Source organism: Ambystoma mexicanum, chromosome 1q, assembly GCF_040938575.1.
Source record: "Ambystoma mexicanum isolate Mex_15411 chromosome 1q, UKY_AmexF1_1, whole genome shotgun sequence".
Classification (NCBI taxonomy): Eukaryota; Metazoa; Chordata; class Amphibia; order Caudata; family Ambystomatidae; genus Ambystoma; species Ambystoma mexicanum.
In genome coordinates this window covers 1,223,351,918-1,223,376,345 of record NC_090922.1, presented here as the reverse complement: position 1 = coordinate 1,223,376,345, position 24,428 = coordinate 1,223,351,918, and the positions used below count along the sequence as shown (strand labels likewise).

Here is a 24,428-nt window from a genome sequence, read left to right as displayed (position 1 = left end):
CTGGTCTACAAGTTGGTTGGAGAGGTCTAGCATTCTGATGCTCAATTCCTGTTAGGAGGGTTGTTTGCCATGTGTGGGTGGCTTAGTTGGTATTCATATTAGCAATTTAAGCATGTTAATGTGGGGAGCAGTTAGTGTCAATGACCTCAATTGGCTTTTATGGCACCGCCCCGCTAGTGGTGAGTAATTGTGATGGAAAGTCCTGACATACCCTAGAACGGGCTGGGGTTTCAAGCAGCAGTAGCATACAGTGCCTAGCGCAATGCAGGGAGAAGAGGGTCACAAGGAAACAGTGGAGTGTAATCATTCCATGGGCTAATCCCCCTAGGAAAACCCATGGAGTACTTTTGCAGCGAGACAGCTAGTAAAATAGCAGTAGGTTTAAATTACACTCTGACGACCTAGGAGCAAAAACCAAGTGGGGTAAAATATCAGTGGACACTGACTATAGACTTTTACTAAATGCCAACTCTAAGGGGGTTTTCCTACCTAAACTAAAGAAACTATGGTGCTTGTCAGGAACTCCATGCGAGTCAAAACAAAAATGCATCATCCCAGTCACAAAGGCTCCTATCCCTGTCACTACAATAAAGTCCCGCTACTGTTCGTAATCGAGAAGAATGACTCCCTTCTCCTGGATGTAAAGCATCCAAACGTCTCTTAGCTTGCTCAAAGCAAACGTTCCACAAAAATTTTGGGTTTTCCATAACCCAACCAAAAAGTAAACAGTCTCAAAGTTCTTGTGGGGCTAGGAGAAGGACTCCCTTCTCCTAGCTTGTTCCTGAAAGTCTTGTCCAGTTCTCAACAAGGAGTTTAACTCTCTTAGGGAGGCTTTCACAACCTCTAGGGCTTATACAATTTTGGATCCGCCCCCACTGGGACGATGAAGCTGTTCCTGAAGTCCCCCTCGACTCTCCAGAATCACACCACTGTGGAACTGGCCAGAGAACTGCATCACTGATAAGGGTTTTTTCGTATCTTTGAGGAAAACAGGGTTAAAGCATGATCTGTAAAGACAGACTCTTGGCAGGACCTGGTGTTGACCAATCATTGATGTACAATCACTTGACGACAGAAGATTATTGGTTTGGCTTGCTGGCCCAGACCTAGACAATTCTGGGGTATGTACAGTGCTCTCCTTTGACAGGGGTTTCCCTCCAGTAACTCGATGTTTGGATAGAGAAGGGGAGCATAAAATATCCCCAGGCCACCAACCCTTTTAGGACCCTTAGTTGTACTTTATAAGATAACTCCCTTTTATGGCATTTCAGGAAGTTGGGGTTTCGGGTTTGCGGACAATGTGTCTTCTTAATTACTAAGGTAGGCGCTCTCAGTTCATACTATTGACTGTTCTCACTTGTTGCTTTAAGTTTTACGGAATGTCTAAAGAGTTTCTTAAACAGCTCATCCGCTCCCTCCCGGACTTAACTCCTGTTACCTGTATTGGGTTTTGGATGCTTCATCAGCCTCCTCTGATGCAGAGTGCATATTTGTGGAGCCTTGCACTGCTCGTTCTTCTGATATCCATTGTGGCTTCGACTGTTCTTCTCATATAGGCCCAGCCGCCACCAGCACTCTGTAGTTTTGGCTCGTTCTCACTTCTCTGTAGTAAAACTAGGATAGAGGTCTTGGTGTAGTTGGCGGATCAAATGATCCACCCGCTACAGGTCACGCTGCCGCTGTACACTTTGTCTTTCGGTTGGGTCCTCTGCCTGCCCTCTGAGGAGACACTTTCCGCTTGCCTGAGGAATTCAATTTGCTGGGGCAAAAGCCCACTCCTTCTTGGTTGCGGTCTTATTTTCACCTGTCGGCCACCAAGTTTAATTCTGATAATGTTTGGCATTCGGTCTCCCTACAGAACGCATGCTCCAGTTTCTGCTTCTACTACTACTACTACTTCTTCTTCTTACAATACTGGAGCGACCTACTGGTCGTCTTTGTACGTTCTCCTGACCCACACACTCCACACCTCTCTCTCGGGCCACCCTGTTCTTCCTTCTGCAATATGATAAAGGAGGGCCCACCCTGAGGTAACACCCATTCGATTGACTACAGCTGAGCTGGTATTTTTCCCTGTCATTTGTAGCATTCTCGAGAACTTCTTTGTCTCAGTACCCAAACTGTCAGGGTGGTTCAATGTTTCACAGTATCACATGGTTTTAGTCATGAACTTAGTTAGACCCGTAAGGTTTAAGTCCTATTGTCAGTCTACCGTGTTGGGGATTTAAAGAGGTTGTGACTCCCAATCACGTCCTAACCCCAAAGAGAGGAGTCCCTCTCCATGAGATCCTCCCAAAGGTTATCATCCCTAGGGGGACTATTGGTGAGCGGCCTCACCTCCCTAACCTCATGGAGAGGGGTTCTCCCCTGGTGAGAAGTGACGCCATCTGAAGGATCGTCGCTACACCCAAGAGTAAAATTAAATTAGAGTTAGACTTATAGGAGCAAATCCCAGTGGGCAGACCTGCAGCAGGAATTATGTTAAAATCAATGGAACACCAAGGAGCACACATGGGAGCAGTATTGCAAGAGATAGAAGGAGGAATGGTCAGCAGATTGGCGAGAGGCACAGCATATTGAAAACACATGTAGCAAATTATAACATGGCATAGCAGGGCTTGAAAAAGGTTCAGCAATGAACGCATACACTCGTCTGCCTCATTCCGAGTTTGGTGGTAATACAGCAGTAAATCTGCCAAATTACTGCACAAATCATTTATCTTTACCGCCACCTGGTCCCATGGGTTTACCATGAGATTATGAGTGGTGGTAAAGCCGTGCAATTCCCCATTTCTGGAGTCCAAAGGATTCCATGGGAATTTTGGTGTATTTACCACAAGCCTAAATCTGCTGCTTTTTGCAGGAAAAGTGGAGGATTTACATCAAGCTTTTTCCTGGAGGAGAATCCTCGACATATCTTACAAACTAGGAATTCGGCAGTGTGTGAGAAATGGTAGTAATTGTTGCCGCCAAAAAGAATTGTATTAACAGAATTACTGCCACTTTTTTACTGCACCGCCAAACTCTTAAAGCTCTGTGACAGGGAGCTGAGAGAAACGCTCTATCCACAAATTCCTATTTAACTGAAGCAGTTCCTTAGTTGAATGTGGGGGTGGGCCTAAAAGTACAGAACATGGGGCAAACCTAAAGAGCAATCATTAGGATTCTCTGCTAAACCATGTACATTACTTAGACATGGCTGCAAAGTTCGAACAGTGAAAGCATCCACCAGATTTCTGCAATGAATAAGGGGTATCCAAGGAACTGGCAATCTCTTCCCTTGTCAGGGTGGATGCAGATGAATCTCAATACTCAAGACTCTACTACTTGCAAAAACGCCTTGCTGCCCTGCCCCTGCACTGCAGAAGCCCGGGTTACCAACAGAATCGGCAATCAGGACCACCAGAGGATTGTGGTTTCTATCAGAGACAAAGAACAGGAGAGAATCTGCTAGACCAATCTGTTTCACCAGCACCAGACGTGCGCCTTCAGCAGAACACAGTTTCACAGTACCTGAACTGTAGCAGGTCTGCTCCTTTGCGGTTCAGTGGTACCAACAGTGGATTCCCAGGAGTGCTCAATTGAAGATATGCTTCGTCATCAACACAGCCAGTGCTGCATCCCTAAATTGCGTGAACTGCCACTGCTGACTTCTCACCTCAAATGGACTTGGGCGTTACCGGTCAGCGGTCAGAAATAGCCCAAATAATTTACAAAGAGACCAGCATGACTGCTCCCGCTGATCATGCTGGAACCATTGATCTCGCAGATCCACAGCAACCCAAGTTCATGGAGCAACATGAAGGCACTTCAAGAATGAACTCTGCTTAGGTTTTAAGTACGAGACAGGTCATTAACTTGAAGCATTCCAGCTACTCCAACAGCTTGGCTACAAAAGCCTACCAACGTATGTTCTTGGTGATCCAGACCTAGCTCTGATCCTGTCCAGTCTTTTGAAATGGTTCTGTCCCCCAGAAATATTGTCCCAACTACCTTCCCCACTTTATCCATGGACCGACCTCATCCCAGGGGCATTACCTGCCAGACGGTCAATTTTAGTAAGCCTGAAATGGGGTGAAAGTCTGATAACCAGGGATTTGGAAGGCTCCCTAAAACCTCTTCCTTAAAGCTTACTTATCTTCCCCTCTGTGTCATTGGTTTCCAATGTGCTGCTGCCCATTTCTTACTTCACCTCCATGCTGCGTCTGATGTACCAAGAAGGAGGGACTGTCCATGACAGTGCCGGCCCATTTGTCATTCCAATACACCTGTTTATTCTTAGTGTCTGCAAGATGAGAGGATCAGTGTCAGGCTTTCATCAGGCTCTGTGCAATATCAGTGAGTTGAGCCTGATAGATTACATTCCCATCGGGGATCTGGCTGTGTGCTTGTGAGAGTAGCTCTCTTGTCAGAGGATGTATGAATGGAGGACAGACCAACAGGTCCAAAATTTGGGAGTACCAAGCCTTTTACCAGGCTAAAATCATAAGGATGATAGTAATGTAATGCATTGCCATTGTAACCAGGGCAAGATAAGATAAATGAAAGGGGCCTAATGGAAGCCCTATGCAAGATTGAAATGCCCATTCACAAGCTGAATAAGTCCTAGAAGCAGCACTCAACTCGATGGAAACAAACAGACAGACATGAGGGAAACCAACTGCAGAGATGTCCGCCACAAGCTGATGCAGCTGCCATTTGTTGAATATTACCACCCGATTGTTGAGAGCATCGATAAGGTGTTTTTCTTTCCCAGCCAGTTATCTTACAAAGGACACTTCTTTTTGGAATTCCCAAAACCGCAACCAGATTGACGGGGACTCAATGTCACCACTGTCAGGACCTTTGTAACAACCTTCAGGAATTGGTTGACATCAAAAGACAGTGATGTAAAATAGAAAAGCCTCCCTGATGTGCACACAGCAGACAACTTCACAACATTAACTGTTTTTAATTACTATGCAGTTTGGTGAGGGTTCTGTTGCAGTTGTGCAGTGTGAGTTACTGCTTAATTTGTAGTCAGAAAGACTTGTGGAAAATAGTTGGTTTTGACAAACATTTTGTACCTGGACATTGGCATTTCCACCATTTGCAGACATTACTTCACCTTCTTGTAAAATTCTTTTTTCAAATATATATCTACATAATGAAATGTGCCAAGGCAAGCCACCTTTTTTGATATGGTAGTATAACCATACCTCTTTACCCCATCCCAAAAGGTTCGCAATCTGGGGCTTCACTCTGATGGAGCCCCGAAACGTCCACGCTACTGCTATGGCTTCAGGACTTAACCTCTGAGAGCTGCAAAATCAGCCCCATGTCATTGTTCACACTACCAAAAACTCTTATCACCATACTGTTTCTCAGCAGGTCCTCAGAAGTCTGGACCACGGATTCAGCATCCTCATGAGACTCACCATTTTCTCCTTTGCTACTTTCAACATGTACTGAACTTTGCTACTTGTATCTCTATTTATTTATTCATTTTTGTATTTATTTCAGTGCACAAAGCCCAGAGGCATCTAGGCGCTAGTTACAGAAAGTGCATAGTACATTAGCGAAGTGCATGAGAACTCAGATTGGCTACCGACAGAATAGGTGAGTGTATACAAACTAGCGAAGCCTCACCTCATGGTGCGGGGGACTACGTCAATGTATAGGTACAAATAGGTAAGATGCACCATAATATGGGATTGAATAAGTGATGGGAAGTCAAGATTAGGGATAATGCCAATAAACGCTGTGCCAAGGTCAGTGAAGGGATACCAAAGAACAATAATTACATGCGACAATCAGATAAGCACACAGACCTGGAAAGCCACGCCTCATGGTGCGAGGGTCTGCACCAGGAATACAAGTGTGCAGGAGACAGTAAGGGAGGCACACAATCTGGTAAAGGTCACAGAGGTGGTGGGCGGTTACATTCAAAGGCAAACGTTAGATCAGTTACAGTGGTGCTACGGTGTGAGGTGCCAGATGGTGATGGTAGAGTGAGCCATGGGAGGGTAAAAGGAAGCCTGTTCCCGTAATCACTTTGATACGTGTGAAGGATTACGAAAGTCCAGGCATGCAGGTGTTCATACTAGCATACTTCGGAGCGCATGGAGGGATACAGTGTGAGGAAGTTAGGAGATCGGGACAAAGATGGCAGCCTACTGCAATCCTTGGCCACCTCTGAGCATACCTTCATGCAAGTTGGCAGTTGATGCAAAATTGCTCCAATTCAAATTCCTTCCTTTTGCGTTTAAGACAATCGGCTAGTCCCACATTACTGAATCTCACCCCTCCCACTCTACCCTTACAAGCTTTCCTCAGGCTAGCAGTCCATAGTCCACCCTTGCTGTCTCCCACTTTCACTCCTTCATCCTACTGGCTCCCCATGACTGGGATCTGCCTACCCTGAGAAATTAATAGTTACTCACTGTAGTGACTAATGTACTCTTAGTCCATAGTCCCCTTTCCTCCATACTGCATGGTTGTCCCTCGCTGGAGATGGGAGACAGAACCTTTTTCACCAGAAAAAAAACCTTCCCCCCCTTAAATTTAGAGGCTTGCAGGGGCGCGGCCCTGGGGGCATGTGCTCCCCCGACTCAGCCCACCGGCGTCACTCCTCAGTCCCCTTTGACGAGTCGACAATATTTAACATTGCCTAATGACACCAGTATTAGGGGGTGGGGATGGTGGGACGTATGGAGGAAAGGGGACACAAGTTTGATAAACCAAAGTGAACTACAATTGGGCCAAGCAAGGCTGAGGGAGACTAATTGGAAAAGGGAAAAGATCTGAGCCCGGTTTAGGGAAAGCTGGGGTGAACCGTGAGTCACCCAAGAAAACGAATATTCTATGAACTTTGTAATATCAGGGATCTGTGCACAGAAGAGGGGGGTCCAGGGTGCAGTACCAGAGCTAAATATGTGTAAGAAGAAAAGAACTGTGTGTCTTATTACTTTGTACATCAGGCCCTCTGAATCAAGAGACTTTAATGAGAAGAGAGACTTGGGCACAGAAGGCACTGTTGCTGGAAATCGAACCGTATCCTTGTGTCGAATAAACCAGAGTGTGTGCTTTGCTTAAGTGTACCGCTTGGCCCCGTGCTGAAAACGTGGGGAAGGGAGACCAACAGCCTGAACATCCTGATATATTATTTTGTGAACACTTCTTTCTTATTCATGAACCTTACCCTACACTATTTGTAAATTAGCAGTAAGTATTGGCAATAGATTTTTTTTTAGTACAGGCCCCTTTATTTTGACAAGACTACACTAGGACTGCATTATTATTATTTGATGGTCTTAGATTGCTCCCCATCTGTAGTTTTAGGTTTAGCTAGGCGTTTATCACACCTTTGTGAAAGTTCAATAAAGACCCCTGAACTGTGGTCACTTGTGTCTGTCTTACTGTTGATACCATACCTTCCCTACATTTGCTGTCAGGAATGGGATATGACTCAATTGAAACAAATTGGGGAACCCTTACTCATAGAGCCTTCAACCTTTCTGTAGCCACAAAATGATCAATAGGCTTCAATATCTGTAGCAGTAGAGAGGCTACCATCTCTCCTGGGGAAAAAAGGAATGTTCGGTATAGACGTTCTAGAAGGTGTCAGCGATCCAGACTTTTGGGGAGACAAAGGTTCTCTTACAGAACGATGGTGTAATCCCGTTTGAAGTACATCAGGGGGATAAAATCGGCCAAGGGATTCTTGAAAAGGCCTCCTTTTAAAGAAAGTGAACCAGAAGAAACAGACATGTACCTTAGGCTTTGGGGAAGCTGATGAACATCGAACACTAAAGAGAAAAAGGGAGAAGAGCCTACAATCATCCCAACTTGACCTTCACACAATGAAATGATCTAGCACTCACTAAGGCTTTTTTACAAGCTATTTCCAAAAGAGAGGTCTAGAGAAGCGAAGTCCTTTTTTCTTCTTAAAGCAAGGATTCCTATAGAGAAAAGAAACATCCACAGAAGGCTTAAGTAAAACTCAGTAATTCCCAAAACCCACCGAAAGATTGTGCTAGAGACTGCTCATTCCCAATTTACCAGGGGACACTTTGGACAATGCAAAATCCAGGCACTATCAGTGGGAAGCTTCACTGGCCAGGTATCCATGCTCATATAAAAACTTTTATTCAAACGTGTGAAATATGTCAGAAAACTAGTACTCGCATCCCATTGCCTGCCCCTCTGAATTCTTAACCAATCATAGAAGTCCCTTTTTCAAGAATTGGGATGGACATGATTGGACCTTTAGACTGGGCAACAAATATGTCCTTGAGATTGTCGACTACGCCACCAAATACCCCGAGGCATTCCCTATGCGGAACACCCCCTACAAAATTCTAAAGCACCTCCTACCGTATTTTTCCATGGTTGGCTTTCCTAAGGAAATCCTGAAGGATCAAGGATCAAATATTATGAGCAAGCTCATGGGTGAAGTCAAGGAACTAGTCCATGTTACCACCTTATGAACTTCAGTGTACCATCCCCAAACAGATGGTTTGGTAGAGAAATTCAATAAAACGTTTAAAATGATCCCAAGAAAGTTGGTAGATAAAGACGGGAAGGAATGGGACCGTATGATGCCCTGGGCACTATTTGCAGTGTGAAAAACCCCACATGCATCTACTGGATTCTCTCCTTTTGAACTACTCTATGGCAGAGTACCTAGAGATGTCCTGGACATGTTCCGGGAGACCTGGGAAAAACATGAAGAGGCACCCATTCCCCTTTCGCAAACTGCTACCAGATTACAAGAGCATGTGAGACTTGTTTGGAATCTAGGCTATACTCCTATGGAAAAGGCCCAAATCCAACAAAAATCCACTTGCGTAAATAAAGTGAGCTTAAGACAAAAGGTAATAGTCCTCTTGCTAACCTCGGAAAACTAGCTTGTCTCTAAATAGCATGGGCCTTATGAAATACTGGAATGCACAGGAACCTGTACTTATAAGGAAGCCCAACCTGACAGGAAACAGAAGGTCCATCTATATCATGTAAATCTCTTTCAAGAGTGGAAGAAAAACCTGTCTGCTACCAATGCCGCGATAGTATCCTTTTTGGTACCAGAAGAGATAGACAACTTTGAAATAATTCCTCAAGAGCTATCTAAACAACAATAGGATTTAAAAGATGTAATTATATTGTTTCCCAATGTATTCTCATAGAAACCAGGAAGAATGAAAGACACCTGTGTCTACATTATAACACCGAAGGGAAAAGTGGCTCATCTGGAACCATATAGACTCCCCGAAGTCTGTAAACAGATAGTGGTTGAGGAAGTGAATAAAATGTTAAGAGCGAATATTATCGAACCCTCTTCAAGCCCATGGTCCTCTCCCATCATATTGGTCACCAAACCTGACCATTCCTGGAGGTTTTGCATAGATTTCCGACAGGTTACCATTTCCGACTTCGATACCTATCCCCTGCCGCGCATTGCTGACCTAAATGATAAACTCGGAAATGCCACTTTTCTATCAACCCTAAATTTAACAAAGGGTACTGGCAGGTCCCAGTGTATGTGCCTGATAAGGACAAGACAGCTTTCTCAGCGCCCTTAGGACTGCTTCAGTTCAAAGTCCTCCTTTTGGCTTACACAGGGCTCCAGTCACTTTCCAACGATTTATGGACAAAATATTAAAGCCCTACTCTGATTTCTGGGGCTCTTATATTGAGGATATCTTCATTATAGTAAAACTTGGGAAGACCACTTTTTCCACCTCTTTACTATTATGAGAGCCCTCAGAGAAGCTGGCCTAACTGCCAATCCATCCAAATACAGACTGGCCCATTCAGCTGTGAAATACCTCAGCTTCTCTGTAGGGAATGGTAATGCGCAAACTCAACGCGAGAAAGTGAAGGCAGTCCTAGATACCCCTACAACTAAAATTAAAAGAGATCTCAGAGCATTCCTAGCGTTAATCGGTTATTACCGTGGTTTTATCCCAAACTTCTCGGACAGGACAGCTAGGCTTATTGGAGCTGTGCTCCAATAAGAGAGGCTTAAACTAAAGAACGCCGAACCCCAGAAGCTTCATTGGACTGACGAAGATGATATATGTTACAACAACCTAAAACAAACCCTGTGCCAGAACCCAATCCTAAAGGTAGTAGATTTCTCAAGGGAATTTGTATGGCAGATAGACGCCTGCCTTACAGAGCTAGGAGCAGTCTAATCACAAAATTGTGATGAATTGGAACATCCCATCTTGTTTACGAGTCGCAAACTTTTCCCATGTGAGAAAAATTACTCTGTGCTGGAATTGGAAGCCCTTGCCATCAAGTGGACCATTATCCACCTTCGATACTACCTCTTGGGAAGAAAGTTCACACTGTTCATGGACCATTCTCCACTAGTTTGGATTAGTCGATGGAAAGACTCCAACCCATGAGTTATGCAATGGTTCTTAGACCTGCAACCCTACTGTTTCACTCTGGGGCACCAAAAGGTAAAGACCAAGGGAACATGGATTTCCTCTCTCAGTTCCCCTGTGAAACAGATGCGGCTACATCGCATAGCGGAAGGCTATGTGTGAAACCTGTAGGTTTCTCACCCGCTAGTCCCAGAGGATCTGTCATCCAGGTTGCTATGACACGGCCATCACTTTTGGATCCAGTTCATGGAGGTGGATCAGTGCAGGAGGATCACCTGTATGAGGAGAGTGGAAGTGGGGCACCGGACAGTGAGACACTGTATCCACATCCCTGTAACACCTTTTCCCCATCCTACCAGGTAGGATACCTACCTAGGAACTCAAGCCCCCCGCCCCTTCCCAACAACATTTTCTCACAGACAGTTCACAGTGAGCGACAACAGACTAATACCAGAGCTGTATACCTGACATGCCCCAATTCCATGTTCAGGCAATTACTGATCATTACACACGCCTGACTTCCATCACACTTCCGCATGGATAAAAGGTGGCACACGAAAGCACACTCTGAGCGAGGAAAAGCACACGAGGAAACAGCAGTTCCAAGATGGCAGTTTAATACAAGGAGAAAGACGGTGAGACCAGAGAGGGCTGTGTGGGGGAAGTTCCCTTGACCTTTAAAGACCGTTACATTCACGAACCTTGGAAAGCAAGAAGCCTAAAACCGGGAACTAAAGCTGAACAAACATACACTGTGCACCAAAGGCAGTGAGGAGCAGTGCTGCTGTGGTACCGTCCTCGGCGCCTACAACAAAGCAGCGCCAGTAAAGACAGCACAGCTGGTGAGTCGGAGAGACTGATTCCAAACCAGCTTGTTTGAACCAAGGTTGCAAGCGGCAACATTGTAAGAAGAATTCCAGAGAGGACAGTGTGTGAAACGCATGTGATGAGGTACGTAAATATAATTGGAAACCAAAGGAGTGAAAGAAGGCACTGTTGCTGGAAATCAAACTGCATCCTTGTGTCAAAGAAGCCAGAGTGTGTGCTTTGCTTAAGTGAACCGGCTTGCCCCGTGCTGAAAAGGTAGGGAAGGGAGGCCAACGGCCCGAACATTCTGATATATCATTTTGTGAACACATTTTTCTTTTTCATGACCATTACCCTACACCATTTGTAAATTAGCGTTAAGGATTGGCAATAGCTTTTTTAGTATAGGCCCTTTTATTTTGACAAGTTGCCACTAGGACTGCTTTATTATTTCTTGATGGTCGTAGCTTGCTCCCATCTGTAGATTTAGGTTTAGATAGGTGTTTTTCACCGCCCTGTGAAAGTTCAATAAACACCCTTGAACTATGGTCACTTGTGTCTGTCTTACTGTTGATACCATGCCTTCCTTACACCCCTCATAAAAAGAAGGCAGGCAACCAGGGCCAGCTTGATGGCCCTCAAGTTCAGCATGTTTATGTGTTCATAGACTCAGAGGGAGACCACAGTCCACTCACCCTCGAATGGTAGCAGCCCAGCCTTTTCAAGGATGCATCCGTGACCAGGGTCAGTCAGGGTCGCTGAAACAACACTCCGCTTCAGCAGGTTGTCTGACAAGGACAACCAGGCAAGGTCTAAAAAAATCTCGCCAAGACAGGCAAAAGATCTCGCATGTTCTGACGAAACAGACCACTGACAATGGAGGAGCCACTGAAGCGATCTCAGACACAAATGTCCCTTTGGCACTACATGAATGCAGGAGGCCACGCGACCCAGCAAGAGCAGAAAGGCAGAAGCTGGAACACACTCCCATTATTAGAGGGCATAAAGCATTTGGAAAATGTTCACCACTCTATCCTCGGGCAGGAAAGCCCGGCCCAGTCGCGTGTCCAAGACCGCCCCAATGAAACGGAGGGAATAAATTGGCAAAACCTGAGACTTCGTAAAGTTTGTGGAGAAGCCCAAGCTGACCAACAGGCTGCATCTTTGGTACAGATGTGTCGACGCCTGGTCCTGGTAGAGAGCTCGGGTGAGCCAGTCATCAGGGCAGGAAAAACCATGAATGCTTTCCCTCCTGAGGTGTGCCACAATCCGTGACAACAGCTTAGTGAAGACGCTGGGAGCCAAAGATAGACCAACAGCATGATTCTAAATTGGTAAGTGCAAGAACCCACCATAAATCGGAGGTGACCACTTTGCTCAAGATAAATCAGTACATGAAAGTAGGCATCCTGATTATCTAGACAAACTAACCAGTCCTGCGATGGCTTGGATGATCTGGACCAGAGTTAACATCTTGAATTTATCCTTGCACAGGGACAAATTCAAAGGCCTCATGTTCAAGATAGGATGCAAACCCCTTTCTTTCCTCAGAACAGAAACTAAATGAAATACCAGCCCGTACCTCAAACCGAGTGCGGCACGGCATTAGCTCTATGGCACTGCAAAAGATTTAGGACTACAAGTGTTAGCAGTAAACCCACTTGGTAGCAGTCTGTACCACCCAGATTTACCTGGTACCTGGTAGCTGTGGCTGAGCAGTCAGACTTCCCTCAAGAAGAGTTAGGCAGTATGCAAAGTATACACAATAGGCACTCAGACACAATAGCACAAGCAAACACTGACCAGAGCTTTGGTATCAAAGTATATAATTATTCATTTAAAAACACACTGTTTGAAACACTCCAGCACTCCTATTGTAAAACACTCTAAACACAGTTACTATTATGATATATACAACCCTTATTCCTTATCAGAGTCTTAGTTAACACCACTTATTTCCAGACAGAGGTGAGCGCTTAACTAAAGATGGCACTCCAATAAATTCACGAAAAAGGGAGGGAAAAAGACAGAATATGTGAAGATACACCACTCTAAGATTTAGGAACACTTTCAGCAAGGCAAAAGAGCAAAAGTCACTCGCGAGCCAAAGTCCATAGGCTAGGCCTACTCTTAGAGAGAGCAGAGCACAAATGCGCCCAAGATCACACAGTTACACTAGGCTTTGAAAGTCTTGCAGAGAGTTCGAAAAGAGTTGAGAGGCTCAGAAAAGTTTAGCCAGGGTGTCCCAGGCTAACCCAGGTTGGAAAGCCGGGGGCTAAATCTACCCCGTACAGTCGGTGGCAAGGGAAGCCAGGCGGAACACGGTACCTTAAGTGGGAAGGATCCTCCAGCTGTGGCAGTTGTTCCTGGCAGCGGGTGCAAGTCTCGGCGTCGTCCAGAGGAAGAGAAGATCTCGACTTGGAGGAAAGATGAAGGTCGTTGCACTGCCAGGGAAGAAACCAGCCGCAGAGTTTTCCGGTTAAAGGTATTACCCTTTATTTCGCGGTCGTGGTAAAACGTGGTATTCCGGTTGCCGGGGTGCTTGGCACAGGCAAGGCGGCCACGAGATGCGTCGGGAAGGCGAAAAGACGGTGAAACTGGTTATCCCCACCAGTCAAAGGAAGAAGACTCTCCGGCGGGAGATCTCCTCTGTCGTTGGGAAAAGTGGTGAGACGGTCCAGCAGGGCTCCACCGATGGTGTCGTCGTGGCAGGTTGGCTCAGCTTCTCCCTCGTCGGATTCTTAGGTCCTGTGGTGACTTCTGAAGTTCCAGTCCCCAAAGCCCTCCTTTTATGTAGAAAACCCCCATTCACTCAGCCTAGCTGTCACTCAAACATGTTAAGAGGTGAGCCGGCCGGCTCACCACTTGGGCCAATCAGGATGGAGTGCGACTTGAGTTTCCTAGGCAACTCAGTCCAGGGTGCCTAAATCCCCCTCCACTCCTCCTAAGTACCCCAGACAGAGTGGCACCACTCTGGAGGGCTTCTGTGGAGAAAGAAGCCCGCCAAAAAAGTGGAACAAAGGGCTCGACTTGGCTTGGAGTCAGAGAAGAGAACACAAACGCCATTTTAGAACAGAGTTTTGGCAAAAAATAGCAACCAGGAATTAAGAATTAATAATAAATAAACCAGCGGTATGTTCGAGGCTATCGTAATTAAGTAAATAAAGATAGTAGCCTCGAACAATGGGAAAATCCCATAGAGAAATATTTGCGGTTGAATATAAAAAGTAGTATCCACTGCCACCAGCCAAAACTCGATCAGGGGGGACGGAGACGTGCCCCCTCGACTAACAGACCCCGGGGCAATCGAATTGCCCCGGCCAGTACGTCCACAATATGATGGTTTGTACTGGTTCTGTTCAGAATTCAAGACTAGTAAAGTCAATGGTGACTTTACATGCCCCGGGAGACAGTAGTCAGTCCCAGGGTATGGAGTCTACACTGGGGGGTCGCTATGACACCCCTGTGTTACTGCACTTAGGGTGCTGTGTAACACACATCACAAAAACACATGAAGCCCTATGGAGTAAAAGACCCCATAGCCCATTAAAAACATCTAGAGTCAAAGGAATACACTCAAATCATGTCCAAGAGTGAGGGTAAAAGAGTCTCACTCTTGGCAGGAGAAAAAAATAAACCCCAAAAATCCAGCAAAGCTGCTGGGGGACTCACTAGGTTAGGAAATTCAGCCTAAACAGAGAATTCTCCCTAACAGGCACACTTCCCACGGATGAACCTCCTCCAATAAGAGAGTGTCAAAGGCAAATGGGGGATGGGAGGAGGATGGTCTATTAAGATTAACAATAGAGACTAACAATAACAAGGGAGATTAACAAAAGAGAGAACATCCCTGGTATACAACATGTAAGGTCCAAGCATCAGACGTTATTAAACACTATTCTGCGCTGAACAGGGGAATTCTGCCCCTCACTGAAAACTGGAAACTGATGATGTAAGTCTGCTTTACATGGGTTTAGTACCTGGGGTAGCAGAGGGCACCATTGAGATAGACACACCAGCTCTGGGAGCTCCCAGACATCTTCCCCTGCAGGGACAACACAGCAGATGCTTGCCTGACGATGCTGGTCCTCTTTCATGGTAGGAAAAGTCGAAACCCTTTGCCCTCTGCTAGCGGAGCAGAAGGTTGCTGTATCGCCAGACCTAAGGATCTGGATGTGTCATTCCACAACTCGAACTGGAGGGAGCCATCTTCTTTATTTCTAAACAAGTTATGCCTGCCAAAGGACATATCCATGAGCTTTGCCTGCATGTCCGGGGTGAGCCCTTTAGTCCCCATTAAGTTACTCGCAGTCTCACCCAAGCATCAAGTCCTTAGGTGTGCGGTCCCGTCCCACTGCTGGCTTGTCCATGCGTGGAGTGCTTTGATGGCACTGTCAATGCTGTGGCCAAAGCCACTGGTGCCTTGGCAAAGATGTCAAGCATCTTCTGCCCAAAATGCCTCCCCCTTCCTCTGGAGTGGAGGACTGGTTGGGAAAGGCTACCTCTGGAGCCGCCTCATCGGTGGAGTCCCTCGAAAAAGTCATCACCTTTACCCTTGTCAAAAAAGGTGAAGAACTTTGCAGCATGTTCCTGAAGAGTATTCAGATGCATAGACGAACATGACCTGCAGTCCCGAGGGTCGTGTTCTTAACCCAAACAGTAGAGACATATCATGTGGGGGTTGGAGACTGAAATTTGTTGTCTGCAGTCCATGCAAGTATTGAAGCCCCAGGTCTTCAAGGGCCGCAAAATGGCACAAAACTCAAAGTATTGCAAAGAGAGCTGCAAAGATTGCAGGTAGCACAGATTTGGGCGGTCAGAGTTGTTCTAAGACTCCCAAGGCATAGCCATGTAACTGTGGCCAGACGCTCATTACACTGGCTACCTATTGAAGCCAGGATTCATTTTAGAGTACTGGTTATAGTTTTCAAATGCCGGCTACAAGTAATGCCTGAATATTTACAACAGCACATAATTTCAAAGAGTAATGTAAGATCTTTGAGATCCGACTTCACTAATCAAATCATACAGCCAAGATGTAAAACAATGAAGGCGGAAAAGGGAGCATTTATGGGGAAGGCCCCCGCGGTGTGGAATAATCTTCCTATCAGCTTGAGGAGTCACTATTCCCTCGCATCTTTCAAGAAGGAACTGAAGACTTTCTTATTTGTTTGATCTACTGTACTCACGGATTTCTCCAATAGACTGCATCATACTACAGGGAATAGTGGAATATTTTACTGAGGATGCTTTGATCCTCCCCTCTAAGCCTGTCCTCATTTGTGTTGTATGTCTTTTCGTTGTCTGCACCTTTATGCCCTAGGGTCAATAGCGCGCATAACAAATGAAATGTAATGTAATGTAATTAGTTTACCATAAGTGAATAGAATGCGCAGAAAAAAGTAACTGAGGTAATGGGGCATTGCACCTCAATATATACTGGCCCCGACATCATACCCCCCGGCTTGGGGCGTACAGAGTCATCAGAGTCGACAAAGAGCCACACTTCACCCCTGAGTGGCAGAATGGTTTCCAAAGAACAGCTGCGCTGGAGATAGATTAACAGATGAGGAATCCAGGAGAGTTAGGAGTTCATTAGAAGCACACAGATTAAAATGTTACTCAAAGGGATGTTGTGGTTACAATTAAAAACCACAGAAATTTGACAGTTCGGGTCAACAAACCCATACAACGCCCCCACAAAACACTGTTCTTGACACTGTTGGGAGTGGTCAGGAAGGGTCCCCACGATGAATAGGGGGTCATGTTGGGCGCACCATATTTGTGACGGGGGTGTAGCGAACTGGGTTCGATGTTGCATTTTCACATGTATCTAGTGTATCTGTGAATGGGATGTTACTTTACGCTACTTTTTGTTTAAATTAACGCATATTAGATTTGCACTTGCATAGAAAGAAAATGCTAAAACTACCAAATGAAATATGAACGCGATTCACACATGGTGTGCTACAAACTGCTTAGAAACTGAGATGGGGAGTTTTTAATGCACATACGACTAAGTGGCCTGTCCTGAAGAACCAAATGTAAAGGAGAGATAATATTTATTAAACATGCATGCACACAGAGAAACATACAAAAGGAATGTATGAATCTGCAGGTAGTGGCTTTTTATGAATTAATTCAGACTTTGCAAACAGCAGTTTGTGCAATTCATTTCAGGTGGCTGGGAAGGAAGTTCTGCAGGATTGAGTGCTGGGATGGCAACAATGATTAACCAAGCAGATAGTCAGCCATTTAGCAAAACAATGTTTATGGCTTAGTAGTTCCACAGGGAACAGATGTAACCTCTTTCAGTGCATTAAAGTCTTGCAGAGGGATCCGGCCATTTGTGTTTGACCAGCAATAAAACATGGAGTGAAGTGGCGCTCAAGGCCAAAGTAATCGATACCCAGAGGTTTCAATTGTATTGTCAGATGTGCTGTGCGTGTTGAAATGGTAATGATTTAGATTAGAATGTTTCAATGGAGCCAGTAAGTTGGGGCGTATGAGATAGCTATCGCCAATTCAAAAAGAAATCTGTTTTCCTCATGTTCCATGCAGGGCATGTGCAATTATGTTTAAGGTTAAAGGGCTCATCCCAGTTGTTACTAGTAATGAATTATGTTTGTGTGTGAATGTGTTATTGTGCAATGATGTCACAGCCTACTATGGATGAAGTCCAGGAAGGGGTGTGTTCTAAATATGATCTGCAGATGGTAATTGTGATAACAAGTGGCCAATGAGAATGGAAGAATTGGAGAAAGATGGGATTTCTTTGTAGAGGTTTTGTCCAATGGCATATGGGGGATGGGGGTGGATTGTAATAAATTTTGTGGGAGTGTTTAACTGTTGCACACATGTATATAATGTGTCAATTTATGTGGTTCAGTGAGACTTGGGTTAGTTTGACCCTCTAGCTCCTCCTCGGACGATTGCACAATAAACCTTCTTACGTACAATTGTGCCCTTGTTCCTTAAGTGGGGGGCCTGCTTTAGGTTAAGGTGATTAGGTGCCTGTCCATACAACACCACATGTGAAATTCCATATGATATCTGTAGTAATTCAGGCATAGCTTCCAACACCTGCCGAATTACAGGGGTTTTGTTGTAAAAGCAGCATCTTAATGTCACTTCAACTAGTTTTTACCACTGAACTTGAAGGGTTTCGTTGCATTAGATTGCTCCACTTGACCAGTGATTTTCTTATGATGTACCTCTTAACCCATGTAATTCAATTTTTCCTCTAATAACATAACTGATATCAGATCATTTGTTATCAATATCTGTTCTTCATCCTTGCAACATCCAGTTTATCAAGTATTTCATATTTATGGTGTCTACTAGATAAGACAGGATTAGTAATACAAGGAAGAGTGAGGTGGGGCTACTGGGGGACTGTGACGAGGAAGATTGAGCTGCGGTAGTTGGGGACTGTGACAAGGAAGAGTGAGCTTGGTGGTAGTGAGGTACTGTGACGAGGCAGAGCAAGATGGTGGTAGTAGTGGGGGACCTTGATGAGGAGAGTGAGGTGGTGGTGGTGTGGGTTACTATCACGAGGAATAGTGAGTTGGTGGTAGTGGGTACTGTCACTAGTAATATTGATGTAGTGGTAGTGGGGTACTGTGAAGAGACAGAGTGAGATGGTGGTAGTAGTCGGGTACTATCACAAGGAATAATAGTGAGTTGCTTGTAGTGGGAGACTGACGAGGAAGAGTGAGGTGGTTGTAGTGGGGTACTGCCATGAGGAAGAGTGAGTTGGTGGTAGTGGGGTAATGCAACAAGGAACAAGGAATTGGTGGTTGTTGGGTACTGCAATGAGAAAGTGATGTGGTGGAAGTGGGGTACTGTGACGGGGAAGAGTGAATTTGCAGTAGTTTGGTACTGTGATGAGGAAGAGGGACTTGGTGGTAGTGAGGTGGTGGTATGTGGGACTGACAGGGAAGAGTAATGTGGTGGTAGTGGTGGACTGTGGCACTGAAGAGTGACATGGTGGTAGGGGGACTGTGATGATAAGAGTGACGTTGTGAGGTGGGGTTATACAGGTAAGATTACTATTGAGTACAGGGACGAGGAAGAGGGATGCAGGGGTTCAAGTAGCTTTACTAATTATGTACTGTGACAAAAAGAGAGGTGCGATAATATAGATGTCTTCCCTGCAGACATCTTCTTTTCCCTCACTATTCCTCCCCACCCCAATAACACCTTCTTTCTGCCTCAGTGACTGGCGGCCTGGGTCCCTCAGAGTAGTGCATGGCTCCCCACACTTATCAATCTTACCCTCAACTCTGCAATCAGTTAGCACTTGCACCTCGCCTATTCCCCTTTTCCCTTCCCACATTAGCACTTTGCTTTTTGCGCATTCCGCCACTTCCTCCACCTCACTCTTCTTGTTCTACACTTGCATGATCCGAATGTCAGAAGGCTTAGTAGGACCGTTATTTTACCCCGCCCCATTTTCTCTTGTGATGCCTTGAAACACAATTTGTTGTATAGGTGCCTTCCAAATTACCAATAAATAAATCAAATAAAAATTAAGCAAGCAAGTATCGTCTTTCCACTGATTTTCTTTGCACACTTTCTTTAACTAATTAAGTAAATATAAGCTTATTTAACACATTCACCGCCCCGAGAGTATTCTCTTTGTGCCGGGTGCAGAACGCAGCTATTGTGCTGCAGCCCGGCATAAACAGAGAATACTATCAATTGATTTCTCCTTTTTCAATGTCTTCTGAACTGCAACTTGCTAAATTCCTCACTAGTTCGTTATATGCCATCCGCTATACAATACTTGTCTCCCTTTATGCCTTTAAAGAGGATGGTTTATAAATAAAAGCTGTGAGGTGCCAGGAATGGAACACGGACAACAAGCTCATAGTGTTGGCTATAAACCTTTATTCAAAATAAAAAGGGGTAGGGAAATGTCTTGCTATCCCTATTCTAGAAGGCATTTCCCTACCTTAACCAAAACTAAGGGTCTGTCCATTGTCAAGATGTCCAAAGCAAAATATGAAATACTATTCTGGCCCACACATTCTAAAAGTAACTCTAAAGTGAAAAGGGTCATGTGGCCTTGAAAGTGTTCAAGTTCAAAAGGTAAGGTGTAACTCCAACACAAAAGTTCCCAATGGATAAAGTTCACAGTTCCAGGGGATTGCTCCTTTCCCCAAATTCTCTCTTCAGGATATTTTAAACTCTTAAGGGTCTGTGTCGTCCGTAGAACTCTCTGATCAACAAAAAAACATCTTGTATATAAAACAACTTGACCTTTAGTCCCAATTTCATAGGATACCTGATGTACTCTCCCGTCAGGTTTCTTCTCCACTTTAATGTAACAATCTTGGCTTTGCTTGGTATCTTCTCCTACTAGGACTTCCTCAGGTGATTCGCTTTACACACTTTCCAACTTGTCTTTGCCTGCTCTACTCTCCTGCCAGGGCTTGCTCATGTGCTTCACCTAGCAAACTTTTTGCATTGTATACTCATCTGCCAGGGCGTTCTCATGTCTTGCACTTGTCACACCTGCAAACTTGTATATATCTTGCATTCATTCTGTTAGTTCCCCTTTTTAAACAATGGGTCTCATATTCCCTTGTATGCGCTTCATTTATCTTCATTTGTCCTTGAAAAGGTTAACAAACTGCCTCAGTGTCCCAGCTTCCGTCCTGAGGACTTGCTGCCATTCTGTGGCGTCTTTGGTAAGGTTGCCGAAATGCCAGCTTCCCTCCAGAGGACTCACTGGCTTTCTGTGGCATCCTTCGGTTCTCTCCTAGGTGAATGTGAAGTGACACTTCGGTGTCCCGACCACACTTCCCCGGCTAACCGACTTCACTTGTTGGCTCCTGCGTTCTTCGTGGCTCCTGCCAGCCTGCTGTGTGCCTCTCAGTGTTCAGCAGCGTGGATACTGCTCTCCGGATCCAGCGAACGCCAGGAAGTCTTCCTCTTTCTTCCTTTCGAGACTTCTATGCGGCGGACTGGCTCCTGCAGACTTCATTCTCTTACCTTCCCCTTTAGCCTGATTGGCTCCACGGTCTTCCTTGCAGCACAGTAGTGGCTTGGTCAGCACTGAGAAGATGAGGATTCACCAGGCAGCATCTCCGACTTGACAGCTGGTTCAGGTTTTTAAATGTCCCAGCACCTATTACGCACTTGCAACCACTCGGGCGCATCTTGTGCTTCTCGCCTTTACTGATCCTCATGACTACATTGAGCCTTCTCATGTCCCAAAAACCTACTTCTGTCTCGAACACTAATAATCTAAGATAACTGTGCAAGGATGACCTCTTCTCAACGTAAATAGTGTTCTTGGAGTTTTCAATCAACAGAAAGTTGCCAGTCTCTCGGGTAGTAAAGTGATGCAAAATAATGTTCCAAAATACAATGCTAAGGTTATGCTCCTTTCCGCTAGACTTCTTGTCAGATTGTCATTCCTTTTAGACTTTTGGGGCCCTTTCCTCTTAAGATAAAATGTTACTGTGCAATTCACAAGATAATGCGTCTTGAGTTTTGTATTTCTTTATCCTACTCACTTGTTACTGTAGGATTCCTTTCGTCAGTTCCAGGGTTCCTTACCCTCTTGCTTTCAACCTCTCATTTGGGTGCTAGTCCCAGACTCACAATTGTGTTATATCCGATTGGCTCAATTCTCCTGTCAGACATATACCTTTCCTGTTTTTTCTTCAGGGTCCCAGACCCTCTTATTCTCAATCTCTGGTTTGCATGCAGGTCCCAGACTGCGATACCGCTGCTTGGTTCATTCTCCTGCCAAGTATTCAAGGCGTTTAGGGTCACAGACACTCAACCTCTCGTTCTCTTATTTGGTTGCGGCTCCCATAATCGCACTTCTTTGTTATACACACTTGGTTCACTCTCCTGCCAAGTGTACAAGTCTCTCAGGGTCCTAGACCCTCTTGTTCCAGCTTTATACCGCTACCCCGGACCTCCTGCACCTCCTGCCCCCCCGCATACCAGTTTCCTTCCTTCCAACAGGTTTCTGCGGTTCCCGGAAAGCTGCATCCTTTTGCAAGGCACCAGTAGCGTTAGGAGTCGCAGCAAGGTCTGCAGTGACTCTGCAGTCTCACAACGCCTCCCAGCTGCACATTCTTCTTCTACACTTTGCCAGCGCTTGGGACACCTGGAGGATTATCTTCCCTTCCTTTCAGTATGGTCCCTCTTATTGCTCGTGATGCCTGTTTTCCTGCTGTATGGCTCCCGCTGTTCCTCCTGCAAGGACTGCTCGCTCTCGGCTCCCCAGCTGATCTGTTTTTAAACTCCTGCGTAGGATAGTTGTACTTCATCGGGTCAATTACCTGTGATAAGAAGCTAGACCGCTCACTCTGCTTCTCAACGGTGATCTTCTGCCTCGCAGTGATCTTCACAGTACCAGTTTCCATATTATTTGTGAAACTCTTTGTATCTTTTGGTCTCTCAGTCTTGTGATGTTAGTTGGTTTGACTGATTTGGCAACACAATACATCAACCCCATCTAGGGAGGGGGAAGGAGGATTTGAGTGTATTGAGGAGGGGTCCATACTGCTCTCTCTGATAATGGCCATCCCTAATACCATAGAGGGATTCCTTCCCCATGTAATCCTCCCTCGGTAGACCACCCCTAAGGGGACTATTGTACTGTGGACACCCCGCCCCGGCCCCATGAGAAAGGTCACACCCTGGGGGAGAAGGTACGACATCTTCAGATTCGTCACAGCTTTATCTCAGTTATTCAGCTAGTTGCCTCATATTTTACAGTTTTTCTTTTTTTTTTTTTTAAAACCTCTCTACTTTTACTAACTTGTAATTTGCTTCAATGGACCCGGAGGTATAATGGCGCGGACTAGACACAAACAGATACTTAAATACAAATAGCCAGAACAGAAAGAGCAATAAGAAGACGACATCGGGAAGTGGAATTTAGGCAACAGCCAGGTCTTTAGCTTTTTCTTAAATGGCTCAAATTGTTGTTCAAGCCTTAAGTCCAACAGAAGGTTGTTCCAGGCTGCTCAAAAGGCTCCCTTTTCTGCCTTTTTAGTTCTACTTCTCGGAATGGTCAACACTTGACGTTTGTTGGATCTAAGCCTTCTAGAGGGGATCTTATACACTAACAGATCCCTCAAGTAGTTTGGCATGGTCCCCTTAAGGCACTTAAAGGTGATCATGATAAGAAGGAAGCAGATTCTGGCCTCCACAGGGAGCCAGTGTAAAGCTCTACTTGCTGCTGAGACATGATCATGCCTCATCAGACCCTCAACGGTCCTGACAGCCTCATGTTGGATCACCTGCTGGCGATGATTTCGGCTTTGCTAATGCCAGACAAAAGACTACAACAATAGTCAAATTTTGCACCTATTATGGCTCTCGCTAGTGTTTCGGCGTTGGCCTGAGAGATGAGGAGGCACATGTGAAAGAAGAGTCTGAGATATTAGGCTGCTCCTGACACCACACTCCCCACGTGAGCCTTCATAAAGAGATGTTGATCTAGAGTGACCCCGAGGGATTTTACCTTTTTGAGTGTGTTGATCTTTACGTTGCCTAGATGGAAGCTCCCATAAACGGAGTTCTGTTTAGCGAGTACATTGGGGGATCCCACAATCATGAGCTCGGTCTTAGATCTATTAAGGGGTATCCCTACAAAATATCCCGATCATAAATATCGCCGTACATATGGCCGTTTGTCTCGCCATAGGCAATATTTTTGGGGGCATAATTTGTGGGAGCAGGGGTTGCAGAGGTGTCCCCCGCGCATTTTAAAACAATTGCAGATATTGCAGGGGTGTCCCCTGCAGGGTCCATGGGTCAATACTGCTGCAAAAATATGGTAATATTTTTGTATCACAATACTTTTGCGGGGATATTAACACATGGAACCTATTAAGGGCGAGACCGTTTGCAGCCATCCAGTTTTCTATACAAGTATAGGCCTTGTTCAATCTGGCTTCATCTAGAGCGTGGAATCCTTCCAATGGGATGACACACTCAGTGTCATCAGCAAAGTTGATGAACCAGATCCCTTCCTGGTCCAGCATATTAAAAAAATGGGTCAGTGAAAATATTATATAAGCAGGGAGAAAGACTGGCTCCCTGAGGTACTCCATATTTAATTGGTATTGCAGTAGCTTCTGAAATCTCTGAACAGACACAACTTAACCTAGTCTGAAGAAATGATGCGACCCAATGCTAGATATACTCCACTTAGCTGTGCTATACTGCATCTTGCTCCACCCCACCCAGCTTTTAAAGATATGATAATCAAAC

General features: G+C 45.3%; 1 protein-coding gene across 3 annotated transcripts in view; it reads right to left on the bottom strand.

Moving 5' to 3' along the window:
- JAK1 (Janus kinase 1) overlaps positions 1-24,428 on the bottom strand; it is a 1,055,078-nt gene that overhangs the window by 96,185 nt on the left and 934,465 nt on the right. The window lies entirely within an intron of this gene.